The sequence below is a fragment of the Cnephaeus nilssonii genome (genome assembly GCF_951640355.1).
Source record: "Cnephaeus nilssonii genome assembly, chromosome: 8".
NCBI classification, from domain to species: domain Eukaryota; kingdom Metazoa; phylum Chordata; class Mammalia; order Chiroptera; family Vespertilionidae; genus Cnephaeus; species Cnephaeus nilssonii.
Window position 1 is genome coordinate 92,331,564 of NC_137079.1, and position 9,717 is coordinate 92,341,280.

Sequence of the window (9,717 nt, forward strand, 5' to 3'; positions counted from 1 at the left end):
GCAATGTAAGCAGATTTTTTAATACTCACTGGTCCACATAGACACTCACAGTCTTGTCCCATTAAAAGTATTTTTGTTGGCTTTTTAACCTGCAAGGTTATATTCTTCATTCAAAGTCTTAATAATCTAACATCACAACCAGAAAGAATAATCACTCCAGTTGTTAATTAAATCTAAGATAGTGATAAGGAGAAAATGTTAACATTAATCATGTGTAAGAAATTAAAATAGCTCCCCAAAATAGGTTGTTGAAATTCACATCACAGCATAGAATTTTGAGCATTTTAAACCTCTCACTACCCACTACCCACTACCCACCAAACCAAGGCTGAAAATCAGCTGAATGAGAGGAAAATTCTCTAATCTGGCACAGAATGATAATAAGAAACTTGAGTTGTTATGCTGCTAGCCTCAAGGTCATTGTAAGTCAATTATTTTATGGGGTTTTGCCAATAGTGTGTATTTATAGTTAAGTACAAATCTAGCTATGTCAAGGTTACAATATTTATGAACATGGAGAGAATGTTTTAAAGACCAAAGAACTAAATATTTTTAACTGCAGGATCAAACGAAGTTGCCTTTTGCTCCTTATTGTGTACAAGTCAGGACCTGGAATATTTGGGGCAGAAGAACCTGACAGAGTACAAAATTCCTATTTAATGGACAACACTGTTCTCTAGACCAGTTATCGAATTTCAGAATAGGGAGGGATTTTGGAGGTCATCTGATTGAAGCCCTTCATATTCCAAAAGAGGAAACTAAAGGCTAAGGACAGTAACTTTAACAAGGTCATAGTCAGACTGGAATACTGGCCTGTTGACTTCCCACTGCTATTCTTTTTTTGGGAAGATGCCTTCCTTTGTAGAGAGTGCAGGGTCCTCTTCCTGGCACCCAGCAGAAGGCTTGCCCAATGCAATAGCATGTACAAGTAATGTAGATCATCCTTGTCAATAAGAGATGTCATGCTTCCTGGATACTACAAATTCTGAAACCCACTTAAGAAATGATAAGCACAGAGCAGTTGAATAAAACTAATGACATATGGTAAGAGTTTGTTACTGCACTGATACAGCAAGCAACTCGAGTGTTTTCTGTTTTCACATTACATTGTTTTTGTTCTTAGAACATTCCCACTGAAGATTGGATCAAACAATGAATATACATTGAACCCTTTCTATTTAAGTACTAACCTTTTTTCTTTTAAAGCATTATCTTACTATTATTCTAATAAATTTCTAGAAATATTGACAAGTGTCTTTCTTATGTTTCAATGTTTTTATGGTTGTACAATGTATGGGGATCTTCCCTAAGATCTGTGTATAGTTAGCTCAGTTGTACAACAAAAGTCACACACACACAAAATGAACCTAGTTATTCAGGGTTAAGATATTTTTATTCATTTCATATTTAATTTTGTTCTCCAATCTAGTCTCAGTGGTAAGCTTACTTGGTAGATTGATACTGAAAAAAAAAGCACACACAGAATTTTTTTTTTTTAGGAAAAAAACCCTTTTATTTTATTTAGGTCATATGATATTTGCTGATACAAAATAGTGGGGATGAATGGCATTAAGGCAACCACTTTCCCTTATCCAACTCCTTTCTTAATCAATAGCAAGTACTTTGCAAAATGGCAGAATGCATCTGTAACCAAGTCAAAAATCTGAAAAAGAACAATGCTACTGAACTATAAAAACCCTTGACTTCAATGTCTTAAACATCACTTCCTAAACCTTTAGCTGACTAATACAGACCATGAGAAATAAAGTATCATCTTTATTATGGAATTACATTTCCTGAAAGGTCATTTTTTATATGGTAATATTCTCATTCAAAATATAAACATAAGAACGCCATTAAAGAAACAAATTATAGACAGAAAATATAATGCATATAATGTTATTTTTGGAATAAAACTAAATAGTAAGAAAGCAGAATTGTGGAGATAAAAGCTGATCAACATGCAATTACTCTGAACATTTCACATTCAAATCTATATATACAAAAGCCTAAGCGACGATTACGACCAGATGACCAGATGATTGGCTGGTAGCTATGATGTGCACTGACCACCAGGGGGCAGACGCTCAACACAGGAACTGCCTCTTGGTGATCAGTGCACTTCCACAGCCAACCTCCCACAGCTGGCCAACCTCCCCCACATCTGGCCGGCCCCGATCAGCCTGATCGGGACTGGGCAAGATGGCCCCAATTGGCCCCAATTGCTGGCCAGGCCAAGGGACTCCACCAGTGCATGAATTCATGCACTGGGCCTCTACTATCTATATTAATAAAAGGGTAATATGCTAATTAGACCAGGAGACCTTCCGGACGTCCTTCCAGACAAAGCCATGGTGGCGGGGCTGAGGCAGAGGCAGTTAGGGGTGATCAGGCCAGCAGGGGGGACATTTGGGGGCAAGCATGTTAGCAGGGAGGGCAGTTGGGGGTGATCAGGCCAGAAGGGGGGGTAGTTGGGGGCAAGCAGGCTGGCAGGCAGAGTGGTTAGGGGCGATCAGGCAGGCAGGTGAGTGGTTAGGAGCCAGTGGTCCCAGATTGTGAGAGGGATGTCCAACTGCTGGCTCCTAACCACTCTCCTGCCTGCCAGCCTGATTGCCCTTAACCACTTCTGCCTGCCAACCTGATCATCTCCTAACCACTCCCCTGCCATCCCGATTGATGCCTAACTGCTCCCCTGCTGGCCCGATCACCCCCAATTTCCCTCCTCTGCCAGCCTGGTCGCCCCAAACTGCCCTCCCCTGCCAGCCCAGTCCCCCCCAACTGCCCTACCCTGTGGGCCCAGTCCCCCCTAACTGCCCTCCCCTGCCAGCCTGGTTGCCCCCAACTGCCCTCCCTTGCTGACCATCTTATGGTGGCCATCTTGTGACAACATGGGGGCGGCATTCTTGTGATGACATGAGGGCAAGACGCCACCTAGGCTTTTATTAATATAGATGGTCTTTATTATGTTGAGGTATGTTCCATCTATTGCCACTTACCTGTAGAGTTTTTATGATAAACTAGAGGCCTGATGCATGAAATTCATGCAAGAGTAGGCCATCCTTCCCGGCTGCTGCCATTGGCTTCCCTCTGGCATCCAGGACCCAGGCTTCCCTCCAGCTGCCAGTACCTGGGACCCAGGCTTCCCACGCAGAGGGAGGCCCTGCCCACCTGCCTCAGCCCTCCAGCCAGTGGCCTGGGCCTCCTTCTGCGGGGTGATCATGGGGCAATGGTCGAGCTCCCGACCAATCACATCGCACCCACCTTGGCTGGCTTGACACCAGTGGGTTTCATAACGTGGTCACAGATGGTTGGCTGTTCAGTCAATTTGCATATTATGCTTTTATTATATAGGACAAATGCTGAATATTGTCTAATGCCTTTCCTACCTTCATTAATATGACTCTACAATTTTTATTCTTTATTTAGTTTATGTAGTGTATCATGATAATTGATATGTACATATTGAGCCAACCATGCATTCCAGAAATAAATCCCACTTAGTCATGGTATATGATCTTTTTGATGTATTGCAAAATTCCATTTGCTAATATTTTGTTGAGAATTTTGCATCTATGTTCATTAGGAATATTGGCCTATAATTTTCTTTTGTAATGTATTTATCTGGATTTAAAATCAGGGTAATGCTGGCCTTGTAAAATAAACATGGGTGCCTTCCCTCCTTTTTGGAATAGTTTAAGATATGTGTTAATTCTTTTTTAAATATTTGGTAAAATTCACCTGTTAAGCTATCTGGTCTAGGACTTCTGTTTGTTGAGAGTTTGAGAATTACTAATTTGACTTCATTAGTATTTATTGCTCTGTTCAGATTTTCTGTTTCTTCTTGGCTCATTCTTGGAAGATTGTATGTTTCTAGGGATTTATCCATTTCTTCCAGATTGTTTAGTTAGTTGACACATAATTGTTCACCATATTTTCTTATAATCCTTTGTATTTATGTGATGTAAGCTGTCATTTATCCATTTTCATTTCTGATTTTATTAGGATCCTCTCTCGTGTTTTTTTTCTGACATGTCTGGTTCAAGGTTTTGTTTATCTTTTCAATAAACTAGCTTTTGTTTTCATCAATCTTTTCTATTATTTTCTTTAGACTTAATTTTTTCCACTCTGATCTTTGTTATTTATTTGTCATTATATTGGTTATTGTTTTCTTCATTTCTGACTGGTTCTTTTTTATGGTTTTTCTGTCCTTTTTTGTGCTTACTATCTCTTTAAGTTCTATCTGAGATCTTTTATTCTTCCCGTACTTTCATTGAGCATCATTTTAACCAGTGTTTTGAAATATGTACTAGTATGTGGTAGACTTCCTTCTTCCATTTTGTTTAGTTCTTTTTCTGCAGTTTTGTCCTATTCTTTCATTTGGAACTTGCTTATTGATTTTTTTGTTTTGTTTTTTTCATGTTGGCTGCTTCTCTTTGTTTATTTCTATGTGTTAGGTAGATTTGCTACATCTCCAAATCTTGGCAGGATGGCTTTATGCAGAAGTAGTCTTAGTGTCACAGTGTCACTAGCCTCCTGAGTCAGGTACTCCAGGTGTGTCTGTGTGTGAGTTGTGTGTGCCCTTCTATTGTAATGGAGCCTTGATTAAGGTTGGAACATTGGTGAGTGGGGTTGACCCTTAAGCCAACTGGTTGTGAGGACTGGCCACAAACACAGGTTGATGAGTTGTTGTGTGGGATCTGTTCCAACAGAACAGCATATTTTGATTGCAAAAGTAAAAGGTGATTGTATTCTGATTGATTGTTATTCCTTTCATCTTCAGCTCTCTAATAAGTGTTTAAAATATCTATGTGCTTCTTTCTGATTCCATTACCTTACTATTCCATCTTTGATTCTTGTTTACACATCATTATAATTTTAATATTTACCTTTTTAAAAAAACTCATTTTATTTCATTTTCATTTGGACTTTTTGCTCCTGTGTAACAAATAATTAAAGTGCATGTGTCACAGTGTACAGCTCAATGCATTTTCATTAGTTTTGCTTACTTTTAAAGTTATTTTGTTTTAAAATTTGCTGTTGACTAGTGGCCAATTTTTTTAAAGATCATTATTTCTACTCCTTTTTCCCCACAAAAAGATTCCTGGGGATGTATTTTTTCTTCATTCTAAAAGATAAATTTAATGATGTAGTTTATTATCTCAATAATGTCATGTTCATCATTAAATTTATCTTTCCTATGTCTTACTAATGGACCTCCTGTGTTTCTTTCTCTCCAATCCTTTTATTAAAGCCTTGTAAGTTTCAATAATCTTTTCACACACACATTCCTTCCAGGGACTACTGTCCTTTCCTGTCCCTTGCAGTTTTCAGGCTTGCTATAGGATGAGTCTATCTTCTTTGATATTCTCAGGAAGAGATCATTATATATCTTTCAAGATGAAATTCTCTATCTTTCTTTGTGAGTCCACAGTACAGCTGTACTTTTTCTTTCTTTAAAAAGAAATAAAATCCCATGTGTATTAATTATAGAGTGCTGCTTAAATTTCTAAAGATTCCTGGGGCACTTACAAGCATTTAAAAATTCTCATTTCACTTGTCTGATTAATTTTATGCTTAAAATTTTAAATCTAGGAATTGGGCTTTACACTGCTTTAAGCTATGCATTCATTAATATTTACTGTGTAAATCTGAATGGTCACAGGTGCTTTCTTTTCTGTAACTCTTATCTTCATTTACTTCCCTCCCTTTTGTTCAGAGGCAGATTGAGACTTTGGGGCTCTATTCTCTGCTTCTAATATCAGTGTTTCTGAAGACTCATTTGGATGATGGATGTACCATGTGCTTGTTTCCCAGAAAATGCCTAGAATAACTCTCCCCAATGAAATATTTTGAGCACTTTAAGGAATTTGAAGAATAGTACATATCACATTCTTTTTTTAAAAAAAAAAATGTTTTTTATTGATTTTAGAGAGAGAAGAAGGGAGAGGAAGAGATAGAAACATCAATGATAAGAGAAAATCACCCATCAATTGGCAGCCTCCTGCGTGCCCCCTACTTGGGATTGAGCCTGCAACACAGGCATGTACCCTGACTAGAAATCCAACAGATAACACTCTTGGTTGATGAGTTATCACTCACTGAGTCACAACAGCTGGGCAACATCTCATATTCTTGATACACTTAAATTCTAAGCACACAGAATATTATCTTACCTAATAATAGACAAATATGTAAATTGACTGTACCTCCGCTACGCCACCAGCCTATCAGGAGTGATAGGCAAATTAACCCAACAAAGATGGCAGTTTATTTGCATACACAGGCGCCAAGTGACGGGGGGGGGGCAGGCGGGATGCTTGCGTCATCGCCCCGGCGACAACGCAGGCATTCTACCCCATCCCCGGTCTCTCAGGGCCTCTGGGCAGCATGGGAAGGTGGGGCTGGAGCAGAAAGAGGCAGCTCCTGGAGCGGAAAGAGGCGGCTGCAGGGCCTGAGCAGAAAGGGGCTGGGCCGGAGTGGAAAGGCGGTGCCGGCAGCCAGGGAAAGGAAAGCCCATTCTAGCACGAATCTTTGTGCATCGGGCTTCTAGTAGATGATAAAGCTCTTGCCTAGAAGGTAAGAAACATATGTTCTTATCTTGGGCAGGCAGATAAATAGCTATAGAATCTTAGCCAGGTCATTTCTTGCCATTCTATCTATGAGATTGTGCTACAGAAATTCTTAGCGATTATGGGGAGGGGGAGTACCTATGTATCTGGGGACACAAGAATCTGTAAGGGTACATATTTTCTTTTTTTTAAAAATAAATCTTTATTATTCAGATTATTACAATTGTTTCTCCTTCCCCCCCCCCATATCTCCCCATCACCCGGTTCCCTCCCCCCCGTTGTCCTTACCCATAGGTGTATGATTTTTTCCAGTCTCTTCCCATACCCCCCACACAGACACCCCTTTCCCCCTGAGAATTATTAATCCACTCTCATTCTATGCCTCTGATTCTATTATGTTCACCAGTTTATTCTGTTCCTCAGATTTTTAATTCACTTGATTTTAGAATCACTTGTTGATAGATATGTATTTGTTGTTCATAATTTTTATCTTAACTTTTTTCTTCTTTTTCCTCTTTTTAAAGAATACCTTTCAGCATTTCATATAATACTGGTTTGGTGGTGATGAACTCCTTTAGCTTTTTCTTATCTGTGAAGCTCTTTATCTGCCCTTCAATTCTGAATGATAACTTTGCTGGGTAGAGTAGTCTTGGTTGTAGGTTCTTGCTATTCATCACTTTGAATATTTCTTGCCATTCCCGTCTGGCCTGCATAGTTTCTGTTGAGAAATCAGCTGACAGTCGTATGGGTGCTCCCTTGTAGGTAACTAACTGTTTTTCTCTTGCTGCTTGTAAGATTCTCTCTTTGTCTTTTCCCTTGGCATTTTAATTATGATGTGTCTTGGTGTGGTCCTCTTTGGATTCCTCTTGTTTGGGGTTCTGTGCGCTTCCTGAACCTGTAAGTCTATTTCTTTCACCAGGTGGGGGAAGTTTTCTGTCATTATTTCTTCAAATAGGTTTTCAGTATCTTGTTCTCTCTCTTCTGGCACCCCAAAAATTCGGATATTGGTACGCTTAAAGCCATCCCGGAGGCTCCTTATGCTATCCTCACACTTTTGGATTCTTCTTTCTTTCCGCCTCTCTGGTTGGGTGTTTTTTTCTTCCTCATATTCCAGATCTTTGGTTTGACTCTTCGGGTGCGGTGGTCTACTCTGTATATTCTTTATTTCAGACAGTGTATGCATAATTTCTGACTGGTCCTTTTCCATTTTTTTGGTATTCTCATTTAGGTCCTTGAAGGTCTCTTCAAGTTTCTCAGCAGTTTTTAGAAGATTCTTGAGTAACCTTATAAATATGGTTCTGAACACTGTGTCGTCCATTAGTTTGCTTTCATCTATCTCTCCTACTTGTGACATACTTCGATGTCTCCACATTTTGGCTGCCTCCCTGTGTTGATGGAGTGGCTTTGTGTGGTCGGTGACCTATAGGGGCCGGTAGCTCAGCTTCCCCAATCACCCTAGGTGGTCGCTCTTGGTACTCCCCTTTGTGGGCTGAGTGGAAAGTCTTGGTGTAGTTAAAAGCCCTGATTGCTGTTGGTAAACTGGGAGGAATTGACCTCCGGTCCAATTGGTTGTGAGGGCCTGCTGTGTCTATAACGGAAGAATTGCTGTGCTGGAGACACAGTAGGGCTTTGGTGCTCACTGAGTCTGCCTCTTGAATGTGTCCCTTATGAGAGTGGTTGAAATCTGGTGTCGTCCACACCAACAGAAAAGTCACTCTCACTCTCCGACTGATGGCCGAAAGTCCCGTAGGCGTCTGGGTCCTCCGCGTGTCCCCAGAAACTGGAGTTCAGAGTGGTTGGGATTGTTGGTATCACTGGCGGGAGTTGATCTCCAAGCCAGTTGGCTGTGAGGATCAGCAGTGTCTCCGCTGGGAGAGCTTCTGTGCTCAGCTTGGATGGGGCGGAGTCTCAGGGTGGTGCAGACAAGCTTTGGTTTCCCGTCTGCTCCGCCCTAAGAGGGGCGGTTTCTCCGTGCCCGAATTAATGGCTGCACGCCTCTGAGAGAAGGCAGCTTTTGAGCCTCTCCCGCTGCCTAACAGACCAGTTTCTCCCCGACCGCAGCTGGATTTCAGTGCAGTCGGGAGGTTTTGTTTTTCTCCCAAACGAGAAAGCTAGCCACACAGCATCTGCTGCCCTCCCTCTCCGCGCGCTGCGAGCAAGCCTGCTGCGTATTCAGCCGCCCGCCCTTTCCGCGCTCACGGATCTCCGCACCTCCACAGCTCCTGAGGCTCAGCGTCCCCCTCTCTTTTTTCTCTAGTTGTAGGTTTTCCACTCTGCCAGCTTTCCGGTGGTTCTGGACAGTGTGCGCTCTGTTTTCCAGTTGTAGTTTCAAAATTTTTGTGGCAGGCAACAATTAGGTGTTTACCTTATGCTGCCATCTTGGTTTTTCCAGGGTGCATATTTTCATGATTCCAAATATAAGAAGTGAAATTAAAATCTTCTTGTGTTATAGATATGCATAATCATTAATTGAAAAAAGCATTATGTGATAAAATGGGTTTAAAATGTAGAAGGCACTAAGAGTATCTTTAGAATATCTAAGAATTGGATATCTATAAAGATCTTTAGGTTCATTTTATTTCTTAAATTTTTGGTTACATTATATTTTTCCTGTGTGCTCTCCATGGAGTTCTGTGTAATTATACAGTTCCCACCCAGAGTGTCTGGGTCTTCTATTCCTTCAGATTTCCTAATAAAAATAAATAATTCCTTCTACTATAATCAAAACCCAAAGGACCAAGTGTTTTGAGCAGGAAGTTCTCCAGTATGACCCCCTGGCCTATGCTCCCTGTAACTCAGCTCTGCAAGCTCTTAGAAGATGGAAAGAAAACTGAGTTGAAACTCAGATCTGAGTCTTTTTGGTTCTGCACTTTTCATTAACTGAGTAGATGTTGGGCATGTCATTTTATGTCATGAGGCTCAATCTCTGAATGACAAATTAGAATTTTACTTCCTATACTGGTAGTGCCAACCTGGAATCAGCTCTAGGGTGAGCTCCCTTGTTGTTGGGAGACCAAGAGACCCCGAGGGTTCTCAGTTGATCCAAAAAACCTTCCCACTAGAGCAGTGATTTTCATGTCAGTAGATTCAGACTGGGGTAAGGAGAAGGAGCCCACAGAAAAAAATCTTCAAAAAAGAGCTAGACCAG